Source organism: Macrotis lagotis, chromosome 1 (assembly GCF_037893015.1).
Source record: "Macrotis lagotis isolate mMagLag1 chromosome 1, bilby.v1.9.chrom.fasta, whole genome shotgun sequence".
NCBI lineage: Eukaryota > Metazoa > Chordata > Mammalia > Peramelemorphia > Peramelidae > Macrotis > Macrotis lagotis.
Window position 1 is genome coordinate 795797421 of NC_133658.1, and position 16427 is coordinate 795813847.

The 16427-nt window shown below is 40.7% G+C and overlaps 1 protein-coding gene across 1 annotated transcript in view; it reads right to left on the reverse strand.

The window, feature by feature from the left end:
• DSCAML1 (DS cell adhesion molecule like 1) overlaps positions 1-16427 on the reverse strand; it is a 504780-nt gene that overhangs the window by 250468 nt on the left and 237885 nt on the right. The gene's annotated exons all lie outside the window — the stretch shown is intronic.

Consider the following 16427-nt stretch of genomic DNA (forward strand, 5'->3'; position numbering starts at 1 on the left):
CTTATGCTCTAAATATTGAATCTTAGACTTAGAGCAGACTAGGACCTAGGAAACCCATTCATCTAATTTACAGATGAGGAAACTAAGGCCCAGAGAAGGGAAGTCTTGCAGATGGTAAATAGCAGAGGTTATATTTGATTCCAATTTCTGTGACTCTAAACTTAGCAGTCTTTTCACTGTATCATACTGCCAACTGACAGGCAAGTGAAGTCAACAATCTTTTTTTTTTTTTTAGGTTTTTGCAAGGCAATGGGGTTAAGTGGCTTGTCTGAGGCCACATTTGAACTCAGGTACTCCTGACTCCAGGGCCAGTGCTCTATTCACTGTGCTACCTAGCTGCCCCCAACAATTATTAAGCAACTACTACTTATGAGGTTTGCCTATTCCTGGAGTGATGGTGACCTTGGAGTCTGGAAGGGCCCACTCAGCTTCCTTTTACAATCTCTCTCTAAATCCTAATGCCTTCCCTCTTTGAGGTTCTTTTTGTAAAGAACCAATGGTATCACAGACAGACACACACACACAATTACCAACAGAGAGACATAAAAACCAACACCCCATTTCTACCTCCTGTGCTAGTGTTCTTTCCATGAAACTAAGTTGCCTCTCTCCCTGTTCTCCTCCCCTTTGTATCCAACCTCTCAGACCTGCCAGCTTATAGATAACATTCTCTCTAGCCTGGAACTCAGGCAAGAGCATCGGACAAGTCACAGTTTCTCATCACTCTGGAAGGTTTCTATTTTCACTTTTCATTCAATCGGTTTCACCCTGAGCTCATTTTCCTCCTTCTGCTGATACGCCCCCACCCTTGTTGCAATCAATTTCTATATTTCAGATACAAAGGTGGTTTTCCTTGAAAAATGATACTGCCCTTTGAGAAGGTAATAAAGAGATCAATACTAGTAACAGGGAGTTGCCCAGAAATGAGTGGGCTGGCTGCTATCATCCTTGTGTCTTGCTGTTACTCAGCATCCCTTTGCTTCTCTGGCCTGCTCTGTTCACTCAGTCTGAACCTCATCCTAGGAACTGGAAAGCCCAGTTGTTCATAAAAATGGACTTTCTTTTTTTCTAATGTGAGTGAAACAGTGAGTCCTTCATCCCTGGTCATCCTGCCCTGTCAGGTTCATCTAAGAATTCTGAGTTGTTACAGTTAGGATTGAACCCCACTGTTGAACATTCACTGGGAGCAGAGCTTAATACAGTACAATGTACTAAGGAAAGAAATCAAAGATGCCCTCAGGGAGCTTCCAGCCTCACTGAGGAAACAGAGCAGATGATCAGGGAAAAGACTCAGGGCAGTGGGAAAGGGCACAGCGTGAAGGAGTGCTCACTGAGCTGGAGTTAATCAGGGAAGACTTTCTGGAGGAGGTGAACCTTGAAATGAAAACCCAGGTCCCTGTCAGGAAAGAACAGCTAGGAGGCGAGAGTTGACAAGGAGGATTAAGACACACCTGGACCATTCCTCAGAAAGAGTGAGACCCCTTGCCAATGGGACCTCAATTAGCTGTCGAAGCTCATGGTGCTCCAGTTAGAGCAAGGGATAAAAGTTAAGGCCAGGCTCATTAAATCCTCGTGGCTGGCTGACTGGCTAGCTATTAAAAGAATTTCCATTTCTGAACAGGATGCCTACCAGGGAATGCCAGACCTAAAAATAAGCCAGACACCGAAGCCAGCACCCTCCTAGCCTGGGTGACTTACTTCCACATCAGGCAAAAGAGGCATCATTATTTTTAACATCCAAATATAATCTGCCCCAGGGGGTGGGGACCAGAGCCGCCCTTCCCAGCTGCCATCTGCCAGAAGCCAGGGAGCTTTTGCCCTCTTCAGGGGAGGCCCCTGCCAAGGGCTCTCCAGGCTCCCATAGTTCAACCTCCTCTTCAGCATTGCCTCCCCCATCCATGCCTAAACACAGCTGCTTCTGAGGGGGCCTGATCTGTGCTAAGTGATCCAGCTGGTCTGGGAAATGTGACCCCAGGTTGCTTGAGGGAGATACCCAGAGGGAGGATTCCTGATGATGCTCTCCCACCTTATTACTCCTCCTTTTCCACCTCAACCAGATGTATGGGAAGGAAAAGCTCCCAGAGGGTAGAAAGGCAGACTTACATCACATAATGTGTATTCAATCAACTTTACTTTTCAAAATTGGGTCACACAATATCTCATTCACTCCTTCAAAGAGCCCTGGGAGTACCCAGGTCAAATAGTAATCCCCACTTGACAGAATAGGACTCTGGGTTCAGAGAGGTAAGGAGGAAGGTCCGAAATGAGAATTTAGGGCCCCAAGCGAGTACACCTGTGCCTCTCACATTACACCCTTGCAGTCTCTTTGTGGTAAAATGGCAAGAAGACTTCATTTGATATTTGAGGACTCCAAGGGAAGTTTAAAAAATGTTTTATAGATTCTTCTACCTTAGCCACATCTCTCCAAATTGAAACAAAGAAAAGCCAGCAACAATTAGAGAAAGTCAATCAAAATGGTAACCATGTCTGACAACAACTAGTATACTCTAGATTTATAGTCCCCCACCACTCTTTCAAGAATAGTGTGCTTTATCATCAGTTCTCTGGAGCAAAGACTATGATCTGACTTTAAGTTTTTGCTTCAACATTTATTTACCGTACAACCATAGAGTTAAGTCCTTCCTTTATTTGACCCACAGTTTCATTATCCATAAAATGGGGGCAAAAATATTTAGACTATTTCAGTATTATTGTGAAGAAATTTCTTTGTAAAGTAAATGGTGTAAATTGTGTGTGGCTCTAATTTCAATTTGGAATGTAATCACCTCTCACAAAATGCAGTGTCTGGCACTGCCAATGGCTCTCACTCAAGGGAATTCCTAATGGATACCTCAGATGGAGGACCATCTCCATCACTGTCATAATATAGGCATTCAGAAGTGATGGAGACTTGTAGAAGACACTGCCAATGCTAGGGGGTCTGCAAATACCTGAGTGGCCCAGGTTGGGCCTGCTTCGAGAAGAGCTGTATGAAGACAGTCCCTGGCCTGTAGGTATTCCTCTTCAGACACATTCTAGCTATGTGACCCTAGTTAAATCTCATATCTTTATTTTAGCTTTAGTGATCTCATCTACAATATGGGAATGATGACTATTGTGGATCAAATGAAATCATATAGGCAAAGTACTGGATGAAGCTTAATAATCATTATTAATGTCAGCTAGAATAATGATTTTTCTTGGAATTTTACAAGGTTTTCAGAACACTTTCACAAACATTAGCTTACTTAATCTTTTTAATATTTCTTTTTTTCTAATTACCTTCCCTCCCAAATTCTCCATCCAAGGGAAAACAAATATACATAATCAAACAAAATGCATTTTTTCTTTGGCTATGCCTCATTTTGCACCTTAAGTCCATTATTTCTCTGTCAGGAGAGATAGTAAACTGTGTCACAGATTCTCCACAATTGTGGTTGGTTGTTGAATTGATCAGAAACCTCTCCAGTTGCATGTTATTGTATTATATGAATTGTTCTCATTGTTCTGACTTCTTCTCTCTGTATCAACCCATATAATTCTTCTGAGGTTTCTCTGAAACCATCTCTTTCATCATTTCTTAGAGCATAATAACATTAGGTTATATTCCTATACAATATGTCGAGCCATTTCCTGATTAATGGGCATTCTCTTAGTTTCAAGTTTTTTCCACTATAAAAATAGATCAAATCGTCTGTGAAATAGAAAAGGCAGATCTACTTACATACATTTTGTAGATAGAAGAATTGGCTCAGGGAAAACCAGATTGTCCCTAAGGCTCCATAGGTCCATGAAGATAAGGCCAATGGACAAGAAGAGTAGGAACAGAGCACTGAACTGAAGTCAGCTGACTCCGATTCAATTTGGATTTTTTTTTACCATGATGACTCAGCATCAACCAAATGTGTGAAACATCATGGAGAAGATTAAGGATTTGGGTAGGGCTTGTACTAGATCTCAGTGGTTCTTTGCAATTTCTATCCTCTGGAATTTTGTGATGTTGTGGGCATGATGGAGGGGCACAAAGCAGAGAGTTCATAGGACCCTATTGGGGTGATCAGGAAGGAAAGATTCCTATCAACCCCTCCCCAGCCTGAGGAGTGATAGTTATGTAAGAAAAAATAAATCAGAATCAATAGAACAATTGTTCTCTGAAGCCTGTTCTTACTCCTTCAGCACCAAAAATAACAGTCCAATATTTAGATTCAGGGAAGTGCCTACAGCAGAAAGAGCATGGATTTTGTAATGTAAGGATAGAGATTTAAATACTGGCTCTGCCACTCATTGAGTATTCTTGAAGGGTAACTTTACTTCTCTGAGACTAAGTTTCTTTATGTGGAAAATGAGGGGATTAGAGTAGATGAACCCTCAATGTGGCAAAGGTCTGAATATTTGTACACCACCCTCTGATGGTTTCTGGGAATGGACTCAATGTCCACTGTCAGGTTCTTTTCTCTGAAGATGGGAAACTGGGAGATAGTTCAGTTGATACAAATCAGATACACATCACCAGGCTGGACCTGACCACAGCTTTCTCTTTCACCTACTATTTCTAATGCATAAGTCTGTGTGACTTGGCTGAGACTATGTAGACATCCCTTCCCCCCATACTGTAGACTGAAGAGGAGAAGACCAAGGACCAAAGATAATGAATGTCACATCAGAAAATGTGCACCTAATGGAAATCAGCAATTTCCCATACAATCTTTTTATCTCTCCAACTATGCATATGGAAATACCCATTTTATTTGCTATTCTTTGTTAAGTTCAGAATAAAAATAAATAAATTGAAAATGGATGTCACATGCCTCTCAGCCTTAACTGGTTTCTTTCCAAGGCTCATTTCCCTTTCTTTCCACTTATTCTTCTCTCTACCATGCATGCAGCCAAGAGAACCACTATTATATGATTTGGCATATCAGAACCAAATCAAAGGAGATATTATATATAAAGTGGCTTACAGACTCTAAACTTCTATATGCCATCATCACCATCACCAGGCTTCTCTAAATTCCCTGGCAAAAGTTCCCATGCCATTAGCTACTGCCCTATTCCACGGTTTCCTTCATCCGTGAAACTATGAAAGTAATCTTGGGAATCCTGTGTGTCATGGAAAGTGATACCTGAGCCCTCATCTACCTCTCTGTGAATCAGCAAGTGGGCAATTCCAGCCCAGGTTCAATGTCCTCCCCCAAGTCTGCCTGGCCTTGGGTCTCTAGCAGCTAGGTTACCCCACCTCTCTCTCTCTCTCTCTCTCTCTCTCTCTCTCCTCCCCACCCTTTGTCTCTCAGTTTTTAAGTCCCTTAGAAGAACTAGAGAGCAGCCTTTTGCTATAGCCATGAATCTGCCTTCCACATAAGCTTCTCATCCTAGGCCCAGTCAAACAACCAGAAGACAGTGACAAAGGCTATCTCTTCTGAGCCCAAAAGCTTCCTAGTAAGAAACAGAGACACTATTGGAGCTCCATCCCAAGGCTGGGTCCTACTGTCTAGGTGGAAACTGGAGCCTGGTATAGACAAGTCAGAGTTTTGGTTCTCCCTGATTTTTTGAAATGGGAGTCAGCTTGCTACAGGGGCAGCTCCATCTTTTAAGGGCTGATTTCATTCTTACCTCTCTAATTAGCTCCTGAGATTATCCTAATGACATCCTACTTCAAGGATGGAGTATGTATGGGGGAGGAAGAATTCCCTAATTATTAGAGTGGTTCACAGACTGCCTCAATAGATAGAGGTCCCCATTGCCAGTGAGTATTGAAGCAGAAACCCAACCACCTTGGTCTTAGCCTATCAAAGCAGAGCTTTGTACTTTGGATAATGTTTTGGCTAGGTGATTCTTAAAGTCTTTTAGCCAGGACATTTTATGAAATGGCCCTATTGAGATCACTGTTTCAGACAAACTACATACACCCTGGGAGTGTTCTTTATAGTCCAACAATACTATCACTCGATGAACTACAATGATCTTAGTTACCACTGATAGCTACAAATCAAACATCAACCTGATCCTGAGAAAGCATTTGCCAAGAATGTTTTCATTGATCAAGAATGAAACTTCGATCAGATATGGTGTAGTTCAGACTACAAACAATGTCAACTAGTGATCTGGTGGAAGCATTCCCATAACTGGTAGGAAACCAAAGTCTGAGTTCAGGTGAGAGTATGGTTTCAGAACTTAATAGAACAATTCAATCACCTTAATAATGATTTGACATCAAGAGACAGATCATCTGTACTGTAATGTCTCAAAACTATCACTTAAAATGACCAAACTGGTGACATGCTTGGTGTTGCTAGAGTGCCCTGGCACCTGACTAATATGGGAGGGAAACCATAGCCATAAGGTCAAGGACTTCCATAGCATCCAGATCATTATCAGAACTCCTGGGGTATTGACTATTCTGGAAAAGGCAGTGGGAAGAATGCTTTGCACAGCATTCCTTTCTCTAGAATCAACATAATATGCATCCATCATTCATCTGATGTCATGGATGACTTTGATTATGAAGGACAACTACAACTACCATTGGATAAAAAAGGAGATGGGAAATAAGATACAAAAAGACCAAGACCTGAGACTATGAAAACAGGAGGACATTTAGCAATATTGGGATCATCTGTTGCCTGTGGGATAAAATTTATGCTCTTAAGCCTGGAGTTCAGGGGTCCCTCCCTTTGATCTAACCCCAAACTTTCCCCCGACCAACCACTGTCCTTCACACTATTTGGATAGATCTGCCCAAATCTCTAGCTCACAGCCCTGTAGGCTGTACAGACTTCTCTCTTGAAGACTCAACCTGCATTTTCAATTACCTTCAAGTTATCTCCCCCTGGATATTCTATCATCATCTCAGTGTGTAGAATGGAAGAAAGACACCTGGATGTGAAAGCATAGCTGTATATGGAAGTGTGCTTTTTATTCATGAGTATAAAAACACAAAACAATTTAAAAAACAACTAATAGTCAAATACAGATATATGCTAACCATGACTGCACATGTACAACCTATATCAGATTGCTTGCTGCCATGGGAAGAGGGGAGGGAAGGAAGGGTGGTAGAAAAATGTGGGATTCAAAAGCCTGAGAAAGGATGAATGTTGAAAATTATCTTTGCATGTAATTAGAAAAAATAAAAATAGATAAAAATAACTAATAGTAACTAATAGTAAGTCATAGCCAATGCATATATAACACTTTTAGGTTTCTAGAACGTTAAAAAAAACCTTTACAAGAAAAGCCAGCAACAATCTTTGAGGTCTACTAGGGTAATGCTGGTTTTATTTCCATTTTACAGATGAGCAAAGGTTTTGCCCAGATAGACTTGGTTACTAAGTGGCAGAGCTAAGTTCTTGCACCCAGGCCCAATGAGTAATCTTTCTACTAAACTTTAGAAGAAAGAAGGAATAGAGTAAGCTGATTCACAGCATACTGGAGCTGTAGGAGTCATTGCTGTGATCTAACACAAGTCTCCAGAGAGGCACAGGGCTCATAAAATCAGAGAATATCTGAGTTGGGGGCAACTTTCAAGAGAAAGTCTAATTCATATACAAATAAACAGTTATAGTTATCCAATTTCTTTTTAGATATCTGAAGAAATCGGGAACTTACTATCTTATAAAAGCAGCCCATTCTGCTTTTAAACATCCCTAATTATTGGGAAGTTTTCCCTCTAGGCCATGTCTAAATCTGATCAAGATCAATTAACTAATTACAAGCAGAGCTAGGTGGTTCAGTAGATAGAGCTCTAAGTTTGGAGTCAGGAAAACTAATCTTCCTGAGTTCAAATCTGATCTCAGACACTTACTAACTGGGAGATCCTGGGCAAGTCACTTAACCCTGTTTGCTTCAGTTACCTCATCTGCAAAATGAGCTGAGAAAGAGACAATGGAGTATGAGATTATGAAGAACTGAGTTCAAATTTGGCTTCAGAGACTAACTAGCTGGGTGACCTTGGGCAAGTCATTTAATCTATATTTGTTTCAGTTTCTTCATTTGTAAAATAAACATCATAAGAGTACTTACATACTAGGGTTGTTCTGAGGATCAAAAGAGATATCTGTAAACGGCTTTAGTCTATAGTAGGACTTACAAAATACTTGCTTCCTTGCTTATTACTAGTACCCAGGCAGATGAGGTTTTGGGGAGGAGATGAGGGGGAATTTTTGTTTGGGTCAAAATTTCAAAGGTCAGAGTGAGATATTCCTGGCAAGGAAGCTTGAAAAGAGCCAAACCAACCCCACCTTCAATACCTGAGCAATGACTCAATGAAAGAGGAAGTAAAATATGATCATCCTTAGTTTTCAGGTGAGGTAACTGAAGTAGAGAGATTCGGCCAAGGACACACACACACACACACACACACACACACACACACACACTTAAAGACAGAAACTGAGCCCTAGGAGATACAGAAAGACAAAGGGGTGACAAGTTGCAGAGCCAGCTTTGACCCAGTCTTCTGACTCCAAATCCAATACTCCTATCATACAACATTGCTTAAACTAAGTTGAAAGGACAGACCATCCTTTGGGGATTGGGTGGAGTTGTTGTTCTAAGTAAACAACCCCGTTCATTTGCATTATATCTCATGCCTCCTGAACTGCTATGCCAATCTACACACCGCACTGTGGGATGCCTGTGATATTTTATAAAGTTAATAACTTTTTCTTAATTGGATGAGTTTATAGAATAGTATGCGCAATTAGGAATAATTACGCCAAAGACACTTGCATTCCAAGGATGCTCCACAAGCATTGGCATATTAAGCCATTTAGAAAGCAACAACCCCACAACATAATATAGAACTATACATTCTCATTCTCTCTCTCTCTCTCTCTCTCTCTCTCTCTCACACACACACACACACACACACACACACACACACACACACATTGCAGAGCTTACGGCAGTCCAGGATCCAGATACTAACCCAGAGATAATGTGTCTTTTCCAATCCTGAAGACCTGGAATGAATCAGGGACACTTAATATTTCCCCCTCCAAGCCTTTCTTTTCCGCACTTTGCTTATAGAGTCTCAAGACATTATTCTACTGGCATTTTTTGAAGGATGGGCTTCCAAATGTGATGCTACCATGGTAATTGAGTGGAGCAGGACCTGCTGAGGAGTTTGTAAAGGAAAACTCAAACAACTCTCTGTCTGTTTGTCTATCTGATATTCATATGTGCCACTTTTGGTCCCAACTTCCTGTCTCACTGACACCTGTGTTATCTTTGGTCTCTGCTGTCTCTCTCAATCTGTCTGGTTTTTTTTGTGCCTGTCTCATGAGAAACCTAGGCTATCTTTGGTCTCTCAATATGTCTATATCTTTCTCAGAAGTCTATGTTACCCTTGCCTCTCCTCACTTCTCCACTCTCTTTCTCACAGAAACCTCTGCAACTTTTTCCATTTCCCTCCAAAGTTTCACATCTATAAATATACCAACCATGTTTGCTATATGACCAATTACCATTGCTCACAATCACCTGTCTCTTGTTCTCATAGACATCTCTACCTTTCTTACCTCAGATCTCAAGAAAACCTTTGTGAAGAAGTAAGCTGGTACAACTTCCAAAATGTTTTCCATTTCATATTCTTATAATTAAATGTGACAATATTTCAAATAGACAACTTCTTAGACCTAAGAAATTAGGACCTCAGAGGCTCTTAGATTGGATATGAAATTTCTTAAAAATATGGCCCCAGTTCAGTGTTAGAAACTCATGCCACTGTACAGACATAGCAATGAGTAACATTCTCATAGCTAGGGTCTTATGAAATCAGATAGAAGGCTTAAAAGAAATCAGATAGAGTGCCTCAGAGCTAAGTATATGACAAAGAGGTTCTCCCTGTTAGACCTTTCCCATGTGGTTGGCAACCATGCTTGGATTTGAGTTGAGTCACGCAGGAAACTGGAGATGCATATTGCATAAAAAAAAGGGCAGGGGGATCATTTAGAGAGAGGGGTAGGGTCAATAAAAAAGTTGTAACCCAAAATAATCACAGTAAGGAGGCAGTAAAGACTACCAGGAGGACAGAGTTCAGGTCCAGGCATGGAACAAGCTACGATTTTGGGTGCAGTTGTTCAGTCCTATCTTAGGGATTTTCACCAGGCACTAATATCAATGAATGATGTGGGGCTTTGGAGGACAGGTGAATCCTTTTTATCCAAGGCTGCTAAATTCAGCTCCTCTATCCTCAGTATAATCCTTGCTCAGGTTCACTCTATCCAGCTAAGCTTGCCTCCCCTCCCTCCCTTTCTCCCTCCCCCCCTTCCTCTTTTCATCTCCATTCTTGCCTTTATTGTTCTAGCTTGGGGCTTGTGTGCCCGGGCCATCTGTTCAGTCCCATATGCTGATGGCAAGGGCTGCCAACACAGGGCCTGGGAGCTCATCCACTCCAACCTGGAGCTGCTTGTCTGCTGCATTTCCTGTCTGGCCAAATAGCTAGGAAACAGCACTGTGGTGCTGGGGTGGGGTGGGAAAGCAAGTCCACCCATCTGAGTATGTGTGAGAAGGTGCCAGGGACCACAGCAGTCACAAGGATGGGTCAACATTCTTGAGTGAGATAAAGCAGGCACATCCTCAGGATACCAGATCATGAGCAAAAGAGAAGAAGCAAAAAATGCCCCAGGAACTAGAGAAGAAAAAATTGTCTATAAAAGTCAAAGGGGAAAAATTACATTTTTTGGAGAACAAAATAGAAATATTGGGGGGAAATGGAAATACATGCAATGTACTTATATTTCTTTATTTCAAAATACTCTATATTCCTTGTTTTGGAATATCAAATGATAGCATGTGTAACTATTTGCTCATAAAACAATCATTACTGGTCCATTTAAAGATGTGAAGATGTGGGAGAAATGGGAAAAGTTGGAGCAACAATTGTCCTCCATTTTAGTTTTTCTGAGCCCTAATGTCACTATTCTTCCAGTCTTATTTGTGAAATGAATGGTTGAACTAAATAATCTCTGAGGTCCCTTCTAGCTCTGTTCTTCTTTAATTCTGAATGCCACAACCCACTGAGAAAATGCACTATTGCCTTCTGCCACTCATCGCCTGTCATTGCAGCTGCCCCACAAATCCCAGTCGCCCACTCCCCCACAAAGATGGTGAACACAGCAGTAACACTAGTTGCTGGGTGGCTGGAAATCCCAAAGTCCCAAGATGGGGTGAAATCCAGATGGGTACTGCTACCTTCCATGGCAGTAGCTCAGATACTCAAAGTGAATGGCTACAGAGTGAAATAGCTAGCCTCACATACTGCAATCAAGCTGGGAACACCTTCAGTTCAGATCTAATGCAAACCAGGTCTGGATTTGATCAGCAACCATCCAGGCCAAGTTAGCAAATTGCTCTCCTACTCTCCACCTGTACCACTAAATATTGCCAACTCACACTCTCTCTCTCTCCCTCCCTCCCTCCCTCTCCCTCTCCATACATATATAAATACAAGAACACTTTCCCTTGTATACCCTTTCTCTCACACTCATATAAACACACATGCTCCCAGACACTCTCTCAGATTAGACTGTATTCCCCATTTTCTAAGGGCATTCTAACAACTAGGAGCAACCAACTGCTACCTTCAATGGAAAATAGACAACTTGTGAAATTTAACCTAGAGAGGAACATTGCAGGGACATCACAGGAATGGTACTATCAGTCATGTCATTTGTGTGAAGAGATTCCTTGCTTGCAAATTACCCTGGAGTAGAAGTCAGAAGACCTAAGGTCAAGGACTTCCTCTGCCATTTTGAAAGTAAATGACCTTAGGAAAGTTGCTACACTTGACAGGCTTCAATGTTCTCATCTACAAGATGGAGGTAGTAGTTGACTTGATGATCTCTGAGGTCTCTTCCAGTTGAGATTCTTTCAGAGGGAAAACTCCTCTGACTATAAACCAGACTAAATTCCATGAGGAAAGAATGGCAATGTCCATCCCCTGGCAATGAATGGTTGCTCAAATGAGGATCACATCAGACTCTTGGCTAGCATTAGATGCAGAGATAGGATGATGAAAAATCTACCAGCCTATGAGGTCTTCTGTAGTGTTGAGCATGTTCTTGGAGATATATTGCTTTTATTTACATAATGTGTTGCCCAGAAGTCTGAGACTCTAGTCATTTTTTCCTTTTTTGATGGTCTCCCTATATCACCCAGGCTGAAAATTCAAGATTCATCATAGATTGAATTCCACTTTTGATAAGTGGGGAAAATTTGACCTGTTTTATTTTCAACCTTGGCTGATTTACCCCTCAGTCAGTATGGCACTCTGCTTCTACCTCCCCTCCCTTCTACCTTCTCTTCCCACCATAGCAGGAATCTTAACATATTGATACTAGATACCTGATTAGCTCAACTTGTTGCAGCTCAGAATTCCTGAGTTCAAGTGATCCACCAGTCTCAGCCTCCAAGATAGGAGAATTACTCATGTGCACTACCATGTTTAGATCTGTCCTAATTTTTCTACTAGCAAGATTGCTCACTTAATTAAATGATTCCTTTGATTCTCAGATGACGCATATAGAAAGTGGACATAATCCCTACCCCACAAGAAACATAAGGATTCTGTCAGTTAAAAATTATTTATTTGAAAGTATTTTATAATGAGAAAAGTACCTTATAAGAATTGTTTTTGTTATTGTTATTATAATATCATAGGGATAATGCTTCTGGTGACCAGTAGGTATAAATTGTGAATGGATCATATTTTTGTTACCCCTAATTTCAGCACTTAACGGATCTCTGGTAACAAGATTCTAGAATTAATCCTATGCAGCTCATACTATTCCATTCAAATTCCATCAAAATTTATATTGGTGGCACAGGGAATAGAGCACTGACCCTGGACTTAGGAGAACCTGAGTTCAAATTTGACCTCAGACATTTGATACTAACTAGCTATGTGACCTTGGACAAGTCACTTAAACTTATTGCCTTGCATCCAGGGTCATTTCCAGTTGTCCTGGTTTATATGTGGCCATTGGACACAGATGACTCTGGAGGAGAAAGTGAGGTTGGTGACTTAACACAGCACCCCCTCACTGAAATCTAAGTCATGGATTGTCATGGCATCACCTCCCATGATGTCATGGTCTTCTTCAAGCACAAACATCATCAAAATTTATAGATACAATTCATTCTGTGTAGTAAAATTTGTGATTAGGATAATATGACAATTGGGGGCTCCTCTGAGATTATTTGATTTTTTTAAGCTGGACTATTTATTTAGCATGATGTGTGATAAGATGTCTTAATTAGGCTTCTTTGATTTTTTTTTTGAGATCTGTAGATCTTTGAACAGATAATCAGATAATCCAGAGTTGGCTGTCTTCACTGATGGACATAAAAAGCAGGATAGGAGGGCATTTGCGCTGTGCCCTTGGTCTATAGGTGGGTAGTGGTGTTTATATCTGGGTATCTCATTTCTCTGTTGGCAGGAGAGACCTCTAGCTCCTTTCTCCTCCCACAACCCTACTCATTCTTGTCTTCTCCAAAGGGCACAGGAATGGCATCATTGCTCTATAGTCCTCAAATTTTGAAATTGTGAGGGACTCAGGAGGTCTTCTGCTCTATTCTATACATGAACAAGAATTCTATAAAATCCCTGACAAATAGGGATCCATAGATTCTTTTCAAAGAACTAAAGTTTTGAGGAACTCATTTCCCTCCTAAGGTAACTCTTTAAACTTTGGGGCAGCTTGGATTGTTAGGCTGTTTTCCCCATTTCTATTAGAATGAAATTTATCTCCCTGCATCTCCCAACCATTAGTCCTCATTTTTCTTTCCTTCTGAGACCAAACAGAACAAATGTAATCCCTGTCCCATTTGACAGTCTTTCCAATATGTGGAGACAGCTACCTTGGCCCTCCTAAGTCTCCTTTTCTTCATGCAACAGGTGACTTAATCACAATTCTTTTTCACTTGTCCATATATTGAAAAATATGTCGTCTTTGCTATCAGCTGTGCATTTTCACATGATTTTTTTTTTCTCCGCTGACTACAGACAGGTTGTTCTGAGCCATTTGAAAATGAATTTCTGACCTAGAGCACACATTTATGAAACAGCTGTCTAGTGTTAAGAGTATGGTCTAACTGGGGATTCTAAATGGGGATCAAATACATGACCTTGGCCTCAGCAACATCAAACTCAAATCAACCCAGTTAATTGGTAGCGATATGGGCTTTGTGTAACTTTCTAAGTGTCCCTAAGTCTTTTCCAGATTGGAAAGTGCTGATTCTCTTCCTAGTAGGCAAATTGCTCTGTGGTGGGGGAGGCCTTGTTCCCAGGTATCTCCCCTGAGAATCATTCAGATTTACCTCTAGGCACTCACGACAGGGGCAAAGGGAGAGTCTACCATTTCTTAAGAACATGAGAACTAGTGTTGGATTTTGGCAAAATCATGAAGCTCAGTTTGCTTTCCTTCACCTTTTCTGTGTCTTATCCTATTTTTATCTTCCTTCTATTCCTCCTTATTTCCAGAAGACATGGTCTAACACCCAACTCTCAAATCAGACATATTCTAGTTATGATTCTGGGTTAGTCCTATCACTTTTTTAAGTCTCAGTTTTGGTAATGCAAAGATACTTCACTTTTGTGTGTCTCTCTCCTCCTCTTCCCTCTAACTTTTATCCCCATCGCAGAGTCACAGAATTTCAGAGATGGAAGACTCCTAAGAGAGTATCTAATTCAAACACTCACCTGTTAAGGATGCCCTCTTAAACATACCCAACAAAGGGTCATCCAGCCTCTGCTCTAGTGATGGGAAATTTACTACCTCTTATGGAAGCCCATTCCACTTTGGGATAGCAAGGATTGGTAGGAAATATTTTGTGATTTCATCAAGCCTCTATCTGACTCTCTGAATGATCATCCATTGTTACTCTTTCTGGATTCTGGGGCCAAGATGAATAAATTTATGCAATAACCCTTCAAATACTTGAGATAGTTATCATGAACCTCAAAGTCTTTCCTATGCTAAATATTCCTTTTTCCTTCCCTATGCTATTAGGATATAATGTCTAGCTACCCTATCATCCCAGAGAAGCTCAGAGAGCAGCTCAGAGGATGTAATTTACTCTAAGAACAATCTAGGGAAAATTTTCTTTTGGGAAGGCTATGAGAATCCAGAAGAAGGAGGATTTATGGAGTACCTACTATGTACCAGGCACAATAATTGATATTTTTATGAAGCTTTAGATTTAGAGCACACAAAATTGTACAATTGGAAGGGTGAATGTTGATATTGTTCAGTCTGACTCTTTGTGACCCCCATCTTGAGGGGTTGGATTTTTTGGCAGAGAAACTGGAGTGATTTGCCATTTTCTTCACATTTTAAGATGAGGGAACTGATGAAAACAGCAATAAGAGTCTTACCTAGGATCACCAAGCTAGGAAATGTCTGATGTTGGACTTGAACTCATACAAGTGGGAAAATATTACTAAATCAATTTTACAAATAAGGAAACTGAGGTTAGGTGACATGAGCATTGTTAAAGGGTTAGAAACTGTTAGGACCAGGACTTGAACATGGTTGTCCTGAATCTCAATCTAAGCATTATTTTCTTCCAAAGTTGAAATTAACCAGAGGCATTCCTGACTGTGTGGTTTAATCAATAAGTTTGAAAAGCCACATTTACCTAGGGTGATAAATGGACTTTAATGGATTAAAAGTCAACTGTGACTAGGCTATTTGAGACAGATCAGGTCAAAGAAATGAGTCTTGAAAAAAAGGCAGCCCATAACGTGTGCGTGTGTGTGTGTGTGTATCTATATCTATCTATCTATATTGTGTGTGTGTGTATATATATATATATATATATATTTATGTGTGTGTGTGTGTGTGTGTGTGTGTGTGTGTGTGTGTGTAGCTTTTCCCTAGAGCAGGTAAATTTGCAAGTCAAAGCAATTCGATAAGTACCTATGATTTGTAAAGCACCGTCTTAGGTGCTGAGATTAATACTGCACCTATTCCTATGATTCAGAATGGACATCTGATGAGGAGCAAATCATTTTACCCACCTCCCTCTCCACACATTATGATCCCTATCCCCTCTAGCCCTATTCATCCCTAGTTCATATTTGCCTCTGCTTCACCATTTCTTTGAACTCTCTGGAATTCGAACTCTACTGTTTCAAAGTCAAGCCAATAATACTTTAAGATCTCACTAGGTGCCAGAAACTGTTTTGAAAGACAAATGAATGCCAAATGAAAGGCAAAAATACAATTCTTAACCTCAAGGAGCTTACATTCTAACTGGGGAGATAACATGTAAATAGCTAGGTAACAAGATACATACATTTATGTATTATTTTATATTAGGAAAAAAGAAACAGAGACAGAAATAGAGAGATAGGAAAGAGGAAGGGAGGAGGACAGGAAAGGGGAGGAAAGGGAGAGAGACAAAGAAATAGAGAAAAGGAAGAT